The sequence below is a fragment of the Numida meleagris genome, chromosome Z (genome assembly GCF_002078875.1).
Source record: "Numida meleagris isolate 19003 breed g44 Domestic line chromosome Z, NumMel1.0, whole genome shotgun sequence".
NCBI classification, from domain to species: domain Eukaryota; kingdom Metazoa; phylum Chordata; class Aves; order Galliformes; family Numididae; genus Numida; species Numida meleagris.
In genome coordinates this window covers 6,267,326-6,277,981 of record NC_034438.1, presented here as the reverse complement: position 1 = coordinate 6,277,981, position 10,656 = coordinate 6,267,326, and positions in this window count along the sequence as shown.

The following is a 10,656-nucleotide window of genomic DNA, read 5'->3' as shown; positions in this document are numbered from 1 at the left end:
CTTACTTAATGTTTTGAAAGATCCACTGAACAATAATTTCATAGATGCTCAACACACCTTCTCTTGGTTGTCTCTTTTTTAGGCTTAGGGGTTTCATGCATAGATCCTGTTTCAGACCTGTGATCTTTCTTCCTGAATTTTTATACACATACATATATATATTTTTTTTTCCAGTTCTTTTACTTGCTTGAATAAATGAGGGAATGTATAACTATGCAGAACATTGTGTGCAGGGGTACTACAGATTTACAGTGCTTTTTTTCTCTCTCTCATCATCCAAAATTTGACTACGTTTGGGCTGCTATTTACTTAGTGTTATCTTTTATGATCCCAAGACCTCATCTCTAAATAGTCCATCATTGCATAAATAAGGTGAAGCTTTTTGTTCTCATGTTCATCAGAGCGAGTTCTCTATGTAAGGGAAAAGGAAATAAGGGACAAGAAGTTCTAGGACAGAGTAATACCTCTAGATAATTATCCTACGCAAGTTCAGGGTGAAGACCCTCATAGAAATCAGTCATCTACAAGAAAGGCTGAGTGAGCTGAAGGATAATAAAGCGACTGATACAGGGGTATAAATTGTCAGAGAATAAAGGATGGTGAAAAGTTAAAAGAAGGATTAAAGATTAGCATTGCTTATAATCATATGTCTAGGAAACAGTCTACTAAAGGAAAGCACTGTGGTGAAAAAGTATTCAGCATAAAGCGCGCTTAGCCAGAAAACTGAGGCCAAAAAAAAAAAAAAAAAAGGAAAAAAGGCTGACTGAGGCTAGACATTGTCATCTCTGTTGCAGAACTGACAGTTCATTTAATAATTTTCAAGCCTGTATCTTGGTATTAGAAGCTTTAAAAGCTCCAGCTGAAAACAATCGCTATTAATAACCCCCTGTGCTTTGCAAAATGAAAGCAGCAGGTACAACAGTGAAACACCTATAATCCTCCTATGTTAGACAGCAGCAGAACAGCACTCAGCCAACCATGGAGGAGAATCCTATAAAAATACCCAAATCCATCTCTCCATGATGGATGGTCTTTGTACAAGCACTAAAGTGTATTCCCTTTAGTACTACTGTCTATTGATGCTGAGCTACTAAGTAATCTGAGGGAAACTAGGAAGCGATCGCCATGATAAAAATAAAATGGATTGGGGATAAAGCTGGAATTTCGTCAAAACCATCATGATCAGAACAATATTGCCTGAGAAATGGAGAGCTTTATATCTGTCAACATGTCAGTGTTTGGACAGGAAACCAAAGCCTTGGAGATTGGTGTCAGAAGAGGGATCTTTTTCTTCCATAAGAGCCATGCATGTACCAACATGAAATACAAATGCAATCTTGCTGACTAGAATTCATGACAAGTAGCTCCTGTGAGAACAGTCTGAAACCAGTAAGTCTGCTCTGATATTCCTAGAAGACTTCTCATATATTTGCCAAGCATTTACTTAGCCTTTACTCATGAAATACATTCTGCTATTTCATAGGATCTTGTCCTGAAGATTTCAGAATTTATTTCTGAGTTTCAAATTGAGCCCAATCCTGAATACTTTATGGGAACTAATAAGAAGGAATCATTAATGCTGAGAGAATGACTCAAGGGATTGAAGGCAAGAGATAGGATCAAGCCCTACACAACTACTAAGTCTCAAATCCTAGTAGCATTAGTGGTATCTAAATTGGATTGAAAAAAAAAACAAAAACACCAAACATTAAAAGCAAGCAAAAGAACAAACAAACAAACAAACAAACAAACAAAAAAGAAAATCAAGAAAATCAAGAAAGATGTGTTGACGCAGTGGTTTTGAGAAAGACACCCTGTCAGCAAAGGAGCAAATCAACTTGTTGGGGTTTGATTGCTGGAGTCCACAGTATTTCTGAACATTATGAGCACTGTTTTGAAAGCCCATAGACAGGCACAACGATTCTGGAAGAATAATAGCACAATGCCAGGAAAAACAAGTCACATAAACCACATAAACATTTCTCTCTGCATAAGTGATAGGGATTCAAAGCAAGGAAGAACCATAGTCAGAGAACGTGTCGTGTAGGAAGGCACCTCTGGAGATCCTCTTTTCAAACGCCTTCCCAAAGCACGAAAAACTTGACCAAGTTGCTCAGGACCTTATCCAGCATCTACAAGGATGGAGACTCTATCTTCTTTCTGGGCAACTTGTTGACAACCCTCACATTTAAAAACTTTCTTTTTATGTTTAAATGTAATTTGCTATATTTCCATTTGTGTTTATTGCCTTTTGTCCCATCAGTAAGGTTTCTTTACTGTCCCTCCTGAAGGTATTTATATACTTCGATAAAATTCCCCCTGAGCCTTCCCTGGTACTGGCTCAGCAGTCTCAGATCTCTTAGTCTCTATTCAAAAGCCAAATGCTCCAGTATCTCCATGTCTCTTTGTACAGAGGAGACCAGAACTGGACTAACTCTACGTGTAAGCCACTCACTGTTTTCTGCACTACAACCACATTACATCTCAGAACAGGAAATACTGGAGCAAGATTTGAAAGAGTCCTATGTTTTTATCAGGATGATTTCAAATGATTTGGCAGAACCATTTGGAAGATACTGACAGAAAAAAAGGAAGTAAAAGCCATGTGGGTAATTCTTACATCAGCAAGAGGAAATAACGTCCGCTTCATGTTAAAATGTTTTCAGAAAAATTTTGACTGAAAACGCAGGATTCATGAGGCTCCCTGAAGTCTTCAGAGGGTTGTCCATGAATGAGCAGTAAGCCTAGAATTCACTGCTTACGAGCTTTTGATTATTTGCTGCAGAGAGCTCCAGTGCCTTTCATGAGAGCATTAACTGACCAAAATGAATAACACGCTCACAAGGTAGCCTTAGCACCTTTATCCTTTTAAAAAACTTTAGGGGATGGAGGAAATTTCTCTAGCCTGAAATGCATCTCTCTCTTAGTGCTGAATAGAATTTTTTTTTGGCTCACAAAATGCTTTAATATCTCTAGGTTTGAGTTATCTGTGGCTGGGAAATTGCGAGTACTTTTCATGCCTGAAGACTATTTCAAATACTTTGCTTGCGCACAAATAATTCAATGTTTGGGAATGAAAACCTTGGCATGGAGATCATCTGAAATGAAAAACAAGAGACCTTTCTTATGGAAAGGAATAATAGGGCTAGAAATAACAAAAAAAATGAAATATTTCTTAAAGCCACAGGGCTGGTTGGCCAATTTGAGCCAAAAGATGTCATGATTCAAAGGATGAGGCACATACTTGGATAAGATTAATACCTAGAAATATAAGTATTTGCCGATTGCCATCTTTGAAGGTTTAAGGCAGAATATTTACTTGGGGCAGGTTATTCAGTAATGTGAATCAGCCTTATTTATTTATTTATTTATTACTGATGCTTAAGTCTCTTCATTGAGGCAGGCACACTCCTTACTGAAAACAGGACACTGAACCCATTAATTATTTCTCTGACCTAGCAGAATGAGTTTTGTGTTGTTCTATTATACATTACTTATTATCATTCATGTGGATTATCCAAGTACAGCCAATGCCTGAAAAGACTTATATAATCATCTGTGCTATGCAGGTGGAACATGCCACATTTTCAGACTTGGACTCAGATTATGTAGCCTTTTCACATTTAAATGCCACCTCTGAGATGGTTTGCCTAGCTCCTGCCAGCACTCAGTGAAGGGATGTAGTCAGTGATCCATAGTTTCATTCCTGGACAGTGATCTCAATCTAGGGTGAATCTGCTGTTGCTGTTGCCTAGTCCCTTCCAATGACATTGCTTAAGTCATTAACATTATGTAGCACAGAAATTAAGTCACCAGTGACATGAAATCCACCCTGAAATTTGTATAAGTGTATAAACAAGAATTACTTCATATTGGAAAGCTTAGTTGCTTTCCAGAACACCGGGGAATGAAAGGAAAGGGAAATAAGCACTAGGGAGGAATAACAAATTATTAAGTAAAAGGCTAATTTTGAAACAAGAATATCTGGAGATAAATTGGCAATGAATATACATGGGATAGAAATGGAATGAAGACTCCTAAGCTAAGGAAGATTCTTCCAGCTATGTACTAGGAAAACAAAGGAGAAAATACTCATTCTTTTTTAATATATACTTAAAAAATATCTTCTGATGTAACACCTACACTTTATGACCAAAAAGTGACTGCCTACTACCATAGGTGGTACCAATACTGCAAACGTAGCTGGGTAGAAAAGAGAGCAGAGTTTAGCTTCATATACCTTTATTTCAATGTGTGATGCATTGTGTTTCACAGAAGTAGTGGGTATTAATCCATCTTTTCTTCCTCATTTTGAATGTTCATTACATATTGCTGTAATTTCACTGTTTAAATGTTTATGTAAGTGTAAAAACGTTAAGCAGAGGACCATAGTACATTAACTGAAGTAAACATTTTCATTGAGATTTTAAAGAGTTTAATTTAAGTTAATGAGAACTTTGGCATTTGAAATCAAGAGCTTCAGTGTGCACATACCATTGGGGCTGCTGGGCCAATTGGAAATTCTCCCTTTTGTGATAGAAGGATCTGGGCAACTGTCCTTCTCCATGCCATCTGACTACTGCCCCTGAAGGCTTAAAGGCCTGTGGGGAGTAGGTTTACCAGAAATGAAAAAGTCAGTTTGCAAACTCATTTCTTTAAAGGACTTGGGTTTGAACTGATCAAAGGATCATGGGTTATGTCTTAATGACACTCTTGAGAAATAAGCTCTGTCAGGAAAGCTTTGCGTTGAACAGCGAATTATGATGGAGATAAGTGTTTCACATACCTTGGTAAGTTAAAGATAAATTTAAGCTAGGTCCTATATATCAGTGTAGAGATCTTACATTATACAATACGAAGAAATGAGATCAGCAAGGTATATCTGAGCAAATAATTTTGCTTTGTGGTGTGCATATTGAAGTCACTGGGAAAAGCAAAACTGTTAATTCCCTGACTTTTATTTATATCAGTTTTGTAGCTCTATAGCTGCATTGCTTAGGAATTTGTTATGTTTTGGAGACTGATTTTTATGCCTTAAACTGCAATTAGTTTAGACCAGTTTGGATGCTCAGTACTTGGTCCCTTTTCACTGCAGAAACCATTGCAAGATCAGTATGTGTAACTATCATGTACAGGAAATTAGGATAGAGTTTTCATAATTCATGGGCTTGCACACAAATCTTCAATTTCTGGAACACACACTTCACTTCCCTCCCTGAGAGCCGAAGATAAAAGCCTATGAGTGACTCTGAGGTGCAAAAATATGAGGGAGACAAGGACCAGATCTTATCTTGATAGATAACATAGGCAGATATAAATGCTAGCCTTAGATAAGAATTCAAGAAATAATTTAATCAATATACATATGGACAAATGAAAATGCAAATGAACCATGGAGATGTAAATGTTCAGGAAGAAAGAAAGATTTCTGTAATACTTACCTGTATTGCATTGACTTCAAGTAGCCCTTAAGTGGAACTGACGGTATTACAAACACAATAAGCACTTCTAGACAAACTGGAATAACAATCACTTCAGGAGCCTGGAAGCATTCACAATTCTGCTGTTGTCAACTCTTTCAGTGGCTTTAATTTTCAGTGGTAAGCACAACTCCTATATAGTGTTGTCAAAACCGCAATGAAGTTATGTCACTGAATATTAAAGCGCTGGCCTGCGGAATGCCAAACACACAGATTTGAATTTCATGCTCTCTACTAAACATCAAGACAAATATGTCTAATTTCATAAAAACCTCACCAGCCCAGAAAAGCTGACAATCAGGCCCAGTGTTACCATTTTGCCAGGTGAAATAGGAGTTTATACTGTAAAAGAGCTCTCCCACGAGGGCAGAAGGGGTGTGAAGAAGCATAGGGCTAGGATTCATAAATATAGCATGAGATCAGAGCATGAAGAGTTTGGGGTACTAAGGGTTTAGCAGTTCAACACTGAAAAGCTCTTTGTTTCTGAAAAAGTTCCACTTTTTGGAAAACAGTTCTCTGTTTGGAAAATATTGGGATGCGATTCAAGAAACACTTAAGCAAATTGGCATATTTACCCCCAGAAGTCAGGCTGTCTTCATTCAGTTGCTTTTTGTTTTGGAGGTCTCTTGGTTCCAGCATTCACTTATTCAACAGGAGAAACATCACACTTTTGCTCATAACCAAAACCCATCCTTCTTCCTCCCAGTCCTGCTTTATGATCCAAGACCTACTGAGGATCTCTCCTCCTCCATGTGTTCATGAGTCTGAGCATAACTTGTAGTAATCTTTTGGGGTTCTGTGGTATCTCTGCTGAATCTGCTTAGGCCTGATATATGTTTTCACCCTTTGGTGTTGGTTTTATCTTGTGTGCAAGACTATAAATAGTAGTGAAGAGCTGTGATCACTGAGAAGACTGGGGAGACTGTATGAATATGAAATTCATGGAGATTTCTAGACTAATTTTCTTCAAGCATGTTTTCTAGAAGTGACTGATTTGACCTTGAAGGTAATCTTTATTTGTACTCACTTCTCTGGGATGAAATGCACCTATTCAAGGCACAGATGCCTCAAACAGACCAGTTGTACTCAGATGCTCGGAACAGTATGGACACTTGTATTCCAGACAGAATGAGTTTCATACTGAAGAATTCCTGTCGAGCAACAAAACACAGAGAATTAATTGCTTGGCTTTATTTGGCATATGGTTTATAGATAGCATTGTGGAAAGCAGCGTTCACCATGCTGGGTTTGCACTCTGTGACTTCTCCAGTTTGGAACTGAATGAAATCCACTATGTTATTTTCATTTAGGTAATCTAAAGTTTGATAATTAAATAGCATACATTACCCTGACTGTACTTTTAGTGTCTAATGAATAATCAGCAAATGTAATAATTAGTGGATTTGTTGTTGTTGTCTTGTTTCACTGAGCACCAACTATATATTAGAAAAACCACATTTCTTGTCAAAGTATATTGGTTTCAAAATATTTCCCTCTGATTATTTTATTTCCTGGGGTGGGGGGGGCATCCCTATGCTCACAGAAATCTTTTGGATATTCTATTTTATCGTGCTTATGCCCTCTGAGATCTTGCATTATTAATAATACTAATTATTGCAAATATTTATTATTAGACAAGGTCTGAGAGAGTTTCCAGCAATTTGCAAAACACAGAAGAGGATTCGAACTTTAACCCATGGGGGTTGTTGTTGAACTTTCAGTCCCTTGAGAAGCCCTCGACAGAGAGGAACTGAACTTGGCAACAGCAGATGTTAAATGGACAATGAAAATAAATAAATAAATAAACCTTATACACTGCTGGACTTTTTACTCCAAAGGGCCCACCACAGGGATTGATAAAGAAGATAAAGGTAGAAGGTATAATAATCCAGAATATAGATCAGTATCCGGAAAGGATAATGAACATTCAAGAATTTCATGTAGTAAACTTTAATCTTCCACAGGAGATGTCCTCTTTCTCTTCTGGAGGACAAAGGTTGTGTTTGGTCACAAAGATGCAGGTGTACTGAATGAATAACCACAGTTCATAGTATGCTCTGTTGTGTAAGTTTTCTGAGCTAGACCTAGGATAAGAGAGAGAGGCTATATCTGCAGATGCAGAATCAGAGCTCACGAGCCAGTGGGAGAGACTGAGTTCAAATACCAAATAGCTTGCAGTAATGACCCAAGAACATGCAAGGTCATAGAATAATCTGACTGGCACAAAAAAACAGTGCTAGTCAAAAGGAAAGCTTCACATCTTAGATTTGCAACAAAGCCTTTCGTTTTTATGTAGGATAATGAAAGCTCAGAAATGGAGGATGGGGCTTTGAGAAAAATTATCTTCAATTACCTGTAATTTTGAGGAGGGAGCATGTACTCTGCAAGCCTAGCCTATCATATCTGCTACCACATCTTTTCAAGGAATAGAAAAGCACATACATTTCTTTTTCTGTAACTTAAAAGTAAAGGCCTTTAACCCACCCAAGAGGTGACAAAAGAATTTAGGCAGATATAGACATTCTTGAAAAATTTTATAATTATTTTTTTCTAATTCTTCCTTTTGCTTGTTATGCAACTGTTTCCTCATCACTATGCTCTGATTAGACAATTTAAAAGAAAATGCATTGACTGCCACACAAAATAGAAAAACAATATAGTTGATACATGTCTAATATTTTCTCTTTAGCTTGGATTAAAGCTGAAAAAACAAGATGCTACCTAGAAACTATAGAACACATGCACTACAACCAAAGTAAACCATGTGAGGAGACCAGACAGAGAACACAGACAAAGCTGTCTCTGTAACTATGACAGTGACGTTAGTGACTTACAGAAGCTTTTAGTTATTATTACTCCCTTCAAAAGAAGAGCATACTACCCTTTTCTTTTCTTTCTGACACTTGCCTTCCTATCCAAACTCACAGCAAGTGATTATTATCTCTGAAACATATTCTATGGAATAAAGAACAACAGATGTACAATTGGAAACTGATCCAATCCAAAAGGCTGCTTCTTAACAACATCTGACTCAGAAACCTTTTTTCTTTCTTTCTTTTTTTTTTAACAACCCAGAAACAAAGGTGGGTGGCTTTTTTTTTTTTTTTTTTTCATTTTGAACCTAACTCCTGTATGCTGAAGGAGGAGTCCTACTTTAGATTCCAAATGGCTTAATGCCAGCTGAGTATGTATTAGATAGAATCACAGAAAAAATAGGATTGCAGAGGGTCTTAAGAGGGTGTATAATCCATGTAGCTCTTTCCCCAAGGCAGGATCAACTACTTAAGCATTTGTAAGAGAAGATTGTATATCTCTTGTTCTCAGTAATGACCAGTGATGTATTGCAAACCATGTACTTACATATATTACAACAGAATTTGGAGAACACAGGTCAGATTAAAGTCTCACTTCCTGACAGTGTGCGAACTCATAATAAGAAGCAGTTCTAGTTCCAAACAGCTTTCAGTCTCAGTAGACAAAGCAGGCAAAGGAAAGAGAAATAATACATCAAGCTTATTTTATATGAAATTTTTAACTTTTTAGCATTAGCCTAATCCATCTCCTCTTAAGCCTAATAGTAAATCTCCATTTGACCACAGCTGGAATTAGCAAGATACACTACAGATTGCACAAAGAATATACAGAACATAAAAAGAGTCCATATGGGAGTCCTGTATAATCCAGATGTCTCACATATCAAAATGGTGACAAAGACTTCTATATCTAGCAGGGAAGGGTGTTGTTGTTTTTTTTTTCACTGAACATTTATAAAAGCAAACAATTTCCTTAAAAAATAAATAGTAATCATTTTTTAAAAAGCATTGTACATTATGGAGTTTTCTTAACACAGCATGTAGCCATGAAGCCAGACAAGCTTATCCACGTTCCCTGAGCAAGGGTTTATGTTTTGACATTGACTAACTCATCCACGCTCAGGGCACAAGCACTCAGACTATCTCCATCAACAGTTTCCCATTAGAAATCTTGATCTCTGCTGAAACAAGCTCAATTCCCTTCATTATTTCCAAGACGACAAGCAGTTTGAGAGGGAGGATATTACAAATGTCAGTCTCTTTGCCTGCGGACAGACCACGGATGAGACAAGAAAGAGGGAAACAAACAAACAAAAAAATCTTTGTTTATGTGGCAACTTTTTAATGTGTTAGTTGTACAGCTATACTTCATTCATTCTCCTAAAACTAGTTTACCAGGATGATACTCTTTGAAATTGTTCAGCAAAAAATGTGGCTGAGCAAGGACCTGCTGGTCAGGCTGAAGAAAAAGAAGGAAAAATACAGGCAGCAGAAGCAGGGATGGATGGCCTAGGAAGAATATAGGAATGCTGTCCAGACATGCAGAGATGGGATCAAGAAAGTCAAGGTGCAGATGGAAGTAAACTTGGTGAGAGATATGAAAGACAAAAATAAAGGTTTCTTTAGAAACATTGGGTAGAAGAGACAGGCAAAGGAGAGTTTACTCCCTCTCATAAATGAAAAGGGAGAGGTGGCATGGATGTAATGAGTTCTTTGCCTCAGTCTTCATTGCTAGTCATGTTCCCCACATCTCCTGTGTCCCTGAATTTCTAAGCAGGGGTTGGGGGAGCAAAATCCTTCCCAGTGTAAGAGTGTAGCAATTCTGAGACCACCTCATGATACTGAATGTGTGCAACAATATGGGGTCAGATGACATCCGTCACAGGAGTCTGAAGGAACTGGCTGATGTAGTTGCCAAGTTTCTCTCCAACGTATTTGAAAAATTGTGGCTGTCAGGTGAAGTCCCCAGTGACTGGAAAAAGGGAAACATCACTCCCATTTTTAAGAAAGGGATAAAGGAAGGCCCACCTCTGTGCCTGGAAAGATCATGGAGTGGATCCTCCTGGAAGAGACATTAAGGCATGTGCAGCATGAGGAGGTGATCCCAGACAGCCAGCATGGCATCACCAATGGCATATCGTGCCTGACCAATCTGTTGGCCTTCTATGATGGGGTAACAGCACTGGTGGACAAACAAGGGGCAATAGATGTAATCTACCTGAACTTGTACAAGGCCTTTCACATGGCCCCACACCTCATCCTTATCTCACAATTGGAGAGTTGGATTTGAAGGGCGGGCTATTCAGTGGATAAAGAATTGGTTGGATTGTTGTAGCCAGAGGGTTGTTGTAAATGGCTCTTAC